Genomic DNA, 6,932 nt, shown 5'->3' on the forward strand with positions numbered 1-6,932 from the left:
CACTGTCTCTCAAAAAAAAAAAAAAATCCCAAGCAATTTTCACCTATTGGATCACAGACTAGAAAAACCAACCATGTGAGGGGAGGGGCAGAGAGATGACTTGGCCATTAAGAGCACTGTCTGCTCTTCCAGAGGACTGGGGTTCAATTCCCAACACCTACCTGGCAGCTCACAACTGTCTGTAACTCTTGTTCCAGGGGATCCAACACCCTCACACAGACATCCATTCAATCAAGTCATTAACGCACATAAAATGAAAATAAATAAATAAATACCCTTTGTGTTAATTAAAGAAAAAAAAAAAAACAGCCAGGAAGAATTCAGATGTTCAAGGTTTGGCAAGGTTCTAGATGCCATTGCTGTGTTTAGCACACTCTGTGATTGGCCCAATTACCACACTCCTAGTGATGTTCTCTGCATCTCCCCCCATTCCTGGACCACCACCTTTCACCTGGCTCTCCAGACTCTGCTCTCCTTCATGTCCTTGTCCATCAAACCCTTTCCACCGACTCCAGGCAACAATGACCTGCTGTAGTATGTGTTCCTCTATCATAGGGTTTAATCGCCTTATAACAAGATACTTTGTATTTATGTTGAATAAGAATTTGTTCTACCCCCAGCTTTGTTCTCAGAAAAGTAACTTTGTAACAGTGGAAGAAGCAAGATCTTGTTCTCCTTTTCTTCTTCTAGAAAGAAGGTCATTGTCTCCTGACCTCACACATACCTGGGTAGGTCCTGGAAGGGAGGTTAAGTTCTCAGCCTTCCTTTCCTGGAAGCCTTGAGAACAGACAACATTCTCTGGGAACTCTACTTCAGACCTAGTAGCTTTAAATTCCTTTAGAGGCAGGTGGATCTATGAGTTTCAGGCCAGCCTGGCCTACAGAGTGAGTTCCAGGACAGCCAGGGCTACACAGAGAAACCCTGTCTCGAAACAGAAAACAAAATTCCTCTAGACTATGTGCAGGGACTATGTGCCAGATCCTCTGTGTAAAAGTATGAATTTTCTTTTTTCTTTTTCTCTCTAAAGATACCATTCTCTATTGTCCTTAGAAGGGTGGTGTTGGTCACTTGATCAGATTGTCTCTGTTTTGTATTTGTCTCTGATCAGTTTTACCAGAAACTACCTAGGAATTCTGTAACTCAGCCACTTAAAAAAAAAAAGATTTATTTATTTTATGTATGAGTACACCATAGTTGTCTTCAGACACACCAGAAGAGGGCATCAGATATCATTATAGATGGCTGTGAGCTACCATGTGGCTGCTGGGAATTGAACTCAGGACCTCTGGAAGAGCAGTTGGTGCTCTTAACCACTGAGCCTTCTCTCCAGCCCCTAACTCAGCCATTTGTATGTTAGCAAACGACCCCTGCCAGGGGCCTGCTCTTTGCAGGAGGGACTTCAGGACTTGGAACCACCTTGTGCATCCCATAAGGCAAAGCCTCGTCTCTGGTTATCTCTACTAGGCCCTGGGTGCCTGTGGGTGGTGTGGGCAGATGTGGCCTGTCGTCAGTCTATGAGCCCCCCCACTTTCCTGCATCCTGGGAAATGTCTCAGAGATTGGCTGGCCCTCTCTGAGCTCCTGGCCATGATGTAAGATCCCAAGCAGATCCCTTTGTCTCTGACATTCCCACAGACCCTGTGCTTACGACAGAAAGGTTTCCCCCATAAGAGTGGTGCCCTTTGTGCTCTCAGTGGACTGCTTCCCTCTGACCATTTGCTTGCTCCTGTCCTTGGTCTCTTTTCTCCTCCGTAATATTTTATTTTATGGGCATGTGAAAAGACAGACAGCAAACAGATGCCAGAAAAAGATGCCTGAGAGCCACAGAGCCTCAGGGTCATGGTGGCAGAAGGGACCAAACCTTCTTCTCTCTTAGTCCCTCCTTTAGACGCTTTTATGAAATTAAAAGTTTGGAAAGGTTAAGTCATCCATCTTTTAGGACAAAAGGGATCTGGGACTGTTCGTGTTTGTGTTCAGATGATGCTAATGAAATGCATAAATGGAGGAGCTGCAAGCAGAGAAAGCAATTGCACCGAAAGGACCCTTCCAGGGCAATGGCTTCCAAACGCCAGCTGCTATCCAGCGAAGACACACATCCATCATGACCCAGCCTGCATACAGAAACGTCTCGTGAAGCAAGAGCTACCCTGAAGTGGGTTCTCTCTGGATAAAAAGAAGGAAAGAAAGAAAGAAAGAAAGAAAGAAAGAAAGAAAGAAAGAAAGAAAGAAATTTAAAAAAAAAAAAAAAAGTAAAGGTGTGCCGACCCCTAGGTGTCCTGGAGGAGGCTTAGTGTAGATAAAAGGGAGAGCATAGCCAGAGGCAGGCACCTCTGGGAGAGTGCAGAGGGGACGTGACCCTGAGCTATGGAGAGGGGTGAAGGAGGGGAGGTGAGGAGAGGGGAAGAGGGAAGACTGAAGAAGTTTAATGAAAGGAGGTGGGGCATGCCTGCTATACCATATAACAGGTAGGGACTGAGGAATGCTGGGAGAACCTGGTGGCCAGGTCTGTTTTGACATGTTAATGGGTTAATTAGGTTTGAGACCCCCCCATCTTTTTCTCCTACTCTCCCTCCCTTTCTAGATCCCCACATTCTAGCTCCCTCCCCCTCTAGCTCTCTCTCTCTCTCTCTCTCTCTCTCTCTCTCTCTCTCTCTCTCNCACACACACACACACACACACAGAGAGAGAGAGAGAGAGAGAGAGAGAGAGAGAGAGAGAGAGAGAGAGAGAGACTAGATTGTAGCTTCCAGTCAGGATTTGTTTGAGTTTTGCCTTTCTGAGTTCAGCACACCATGAGACACCTTGCCTGGAACCTAAGCTGAGAGACCAGCACAGAGTGCCCGGAGCACCATCAAGAATCCCACGGCGGGCCTGGTGAGGTGGCTCAGTGGTTAAGAGCACTGACTGCTCTTCTGAAGGTCCTGAGTTCAAATCCCAGCATCCACATGGTGGCTCACAACCATCCTTAAGAAGATGAGATGCCCTCTTCTGGAGTATCTGAAGACAGCTACAGTGCACTTACATATAATAAATAAATTAATTTAAAAAAACGAAAAAAGATTTCCACAGGGGCTCCATGGTGGCATTGGGACTTTGGGGATTTTTTTCTCCTATGGTGAGTATGAGGTCCCCGAGGCAATCTGTGTCTACCAAGGTTTGCTTTTGTGGCCTTAAGTCAAGTGTTACCTTACAAGAGTTTTCTAGCCTTCCAGCCCCGGGAAGCCTATGGCACGTCAGACATCCTGGCTTGCCAAGAATAGGATAGCTCTAGGGAGAGTCAAGAGTGAGAGCCGTAGACCCGGCTGCTCTAGAAACAGTCAGGTGCTGCCAGGTAGCCTCTGGCTCTAAATCCTTCTGGCTCCACAGCTCCATTCCCAGCAGCCCAGCTCATGTCTCTATCCTGAGGGTTGGGGCATCAGTTTCTCATCTGTTCCCACATCCTCAAACCCAGGTTGCCAATCCATTGGCCCGCACACAGTGTCAGTTGGCATGTCCTGGGAGAGTCAGATGGGGAGATGCAGACTTCTACCTGTATCTCCAAGCAGAGGCAGTGTGGAGCTCTCCCAACTCCCAGGTATTTTCTAGGCTCTTGTCCAAATCTGCAGCAGACAACGATGACATTTCTCCATCCCCCATAGTCAACCATTAATACTGTTGGGGTAAGTCAGAGGCTCAGAGCAGACTCCTTTTCCATCCGCTTACTGACTGAGCAGTTTTGTTTGTTTGTTTGTTTTTGTTTTGCAAGGATCATGAATAGTCTTGCAGGAAGTGAAGAGAATCACACTTACAACCCACCTGGGAATTTCTAGTTTGTTCCTCTAAGGAAGAAGGTCTTATGGAAGAGCCAAGTAATGGAGGTAAGAGGAGAGGCTCTGTGGTTTAGGAATGGCACAGATGACAATGGAGTTACGTTACTGTCATAGTGCTGCCAGAGAATTTAGCAGGGGAAAGCTGGCTGCCTAAAAATCCCTCCTTGTGTAAAACAGTGTCTCCAGGGAGGGTGGTTGGGCAACCATCTCCCTTCCTTCAATCCAGTGAGCAGAAGCCCTGTAGCCCAGGTCCTGGCCACGCCTACATGTTTCTTCAGAACAGGGAGGACATTCCGTCAGCAGCCCAGGAATGCGTTAAACATCTCTCCCCTGGGGCCCCGACTCCAGAAAGATGTGTCCGTTGACAGCTTCTCTTTGGCCTTCAGCCTGGGATGAGCACACCGCAAATCCTGGCTGCCCCCCCCAAGTGCTCGCTTCATTGTTCTTAGCTGTCAAAGACGTCAGCATGGTTAGGGCTTGTGTGTCTGCTGTCCACGCCCCTTTCCAGCTGTAGTTATTGTGGGCAGGGTGGCAGAGATGTCTTGTGCTGTGCACTGTCAGAGTGTTCTGCCACCGAGAAGTGACCTCAGGATGCTTTCATTGTGAAAACCTACTAGCAAAAGAGAAACTGTCATGTGTAAGTGAAAAAAAAAAGAAATAAAAAGGGGAAGGACGAAATCGCTCCTAGGTAGATATGGCGGAGGAGAACGTTTATTGTAAACAAAGGGCAGAACATAGCCAGAAGCAGAGGCGTCTGAGAGAGTCTAAAGTGCACAAGACCCCGAGCCCTGTGAGGAGAGAGAGGAGGGCAAGGGAGAGGGGAGAGCGGGTAACCAGGTGCATCAGCCTGGGCACCCAAAAGAGAGTAAATGAAGAAGGCCAGGTACCTAAATGGTTATATCCTATTCTATAGGGAAGGATTGCTGGGCAAGGGTAACCCAGCCCCTGAGCTGCAGGGGGGGGGGGGCCTCTGTACCCCGCAGGGGCTGAGGGCTGCAGGGAGAACCTGACAGCCAGATCTGCTTTGATATGTAAATAGGCACCTCAGCCATTTGTCCTGGCTCTGAGACCTAACAGTGCTCGTGCATAGACATCATTTTAAGATGATTACCAGTAGGTAAAATCGCTAGCCACGCTATAACTCTGGGTGGGACTCATCAACAACAGTAGCTCTGCCTTCCAGCGGCATCCTTGATACGTTCAGACCTTTGTCCTGCCGCCTCTGGCATCTACTCTTTGCCCCAAGATACTTCACAGAGCAGATTTGACGCTTGGCTCCTGGGCAAGAGGGCCAGAAGACCGTATTGATGTCTCTCTAACATTACCAACATATTAAAACTTGATTTCTTTTTTCCCCGGTGATTTATTTTCCAGGGATTCAGAACGTGTGAGACGAAGCAGCAGGAGTTCGAGGCTGTACTCAGAGAGTTGAAGACAGCTCAGGTCACACAAACCCTATCTTAAACAAACCAGCAAGGAAAACTCAAAAACAATTAAAAAGAAGAAAAGTCAGACTGTTGCTTCTCTGTGCGTAGGGGAGCACACAGAGCATCTTAGAGGCCATTGCTTTAGAAAGGAGAGAGGTTGCGTCTGGATCCAGAAGTCTCCGCGCGTTAGACAAGCTGCCAAAGCTTTACGCTTAGCGAGCTATCAAGCGGTGACTTATCAGATGAGTCCGCAGTCTGGCTTTCACACTGCTCTGCCCCTTGTCTCTGGGCTGCTTTTTGGGGCGATGGAGACACTGGTTTGGGGAAAGGGAGCTAGACATACTGTCTTCGACCTCCTTCATGAACATTCTCTCTCTGAAAGTTAAAGCTTCTATACATAGGATGATTTAACTGGAGTCTTTGGTTTGGGCCATTATCAGTTGGTTTTGAAAGAGGTTTGGACAGTTGGTTGGGTTTTGGTTTTTTTGGTTTTTTTGTTTTGGTTTGGTTTGGTTTGGTTTTTCAAGACAAGGTTTCTCTGTGGAGCCCTGGCTGTCCTGGAGCTCACCCTATAGACCAGGCTGGCCTCGAACTCAGATCCACCTGCCTCTGCCTCCCAAGTACTGGGATTAAAGGCGTGCGCCACTACTGCCCGGCTTGAAAGAGTTTTAACTTTGGAAAATACTGGGCTTTATATCTGTGGACTCTGTATGCCTAAAGAGCTCTCTGACACACTTCTATAAGGTCCCAAGAATAGAGAGTGTAGGGAGAGGCATGTTGGGTTGTGTCTCTCTTGTTGGCTGAGTAACTTGGGGCAGTCGCTGGATCTCTCTGAGCATGTGATTTACCATCAGTAGAATAAGGGTAAATCCTAGTTACAGGGCTGCTGATTGCAGTCATTAGCAGAATCCTTAAAGTGGTGCTGGTCTCTGGAGTCTCAACTGCATGTTTCCTTGGCCTTTATAGGCTGTTGGCTTTTAGATAGAATCCAGGCTGGATTCTTAACTGAATCCTGAAACTTACTAGGTAGCCCAGTCTGGACTCAAACTCAAGATCTTTCACCTTAAACTCCCAAGTGCTAAGAATATATGCTTTTTTTAAATAATGATAATAATACATACAAGTTATGTAAATATGTAAAATATATAATAAATTATTATTATTATTATTGAAATAAATACATATTTTTATTTTGATACAGAGTCTCTATATATAGTCCTGATTGTCCTGGAACTCATTACATAGATGAGGCCAGCCTCAAACTCACAGAGATCTGCCTGGCTATGCCTCAGGAGTGCTTGAATTCATTTTAAATTTAATTCTATTTGTAACGATTATGTCTGTGGTGTGTGTGCGTGTGAGTAGAGGGAGGTGCATACCACAGCTCACAGGCAGAGGTCATGGGATAATTTTGGAATGAGTTCTCTCCTTTTACCATAAGCTCTGGGGATCAACCTCGGGACATCAGGCTTGGGAGTTTAAGGTGAAAGATCTTGAGTTTGAGTCCAGACTGGGCTACCTAGTAAATTTCAGACCAGCCTGGATTCTAAATGGTCTTGATCCTCTGCTGGTGTGAGTGTCTTCCATTTCTGAGTTTAATTTTTACTCATGCAACAACACTAGGCAGCCCAAGCCTCAGACAGTCAGATTGCACTCCTCCTAAGCCACACGTGGGCAGCCACACGTGGGCAGTTCTT

The sequence above is a fragment of the Mus pahari genome, chromosome 17 (assembly GCF_900095145.1).
Source record: "Mus pahari chromosome 17, PAHARI_EIJ_v1.1, whole genome shotgun sequence".
Classification (NCBI taxonomy): domain Eukaryota; kingdom Metazoa; phylum Chordata; class Mammalia; order Rodentia; family Muridae; genus Mus; species Mus pahari.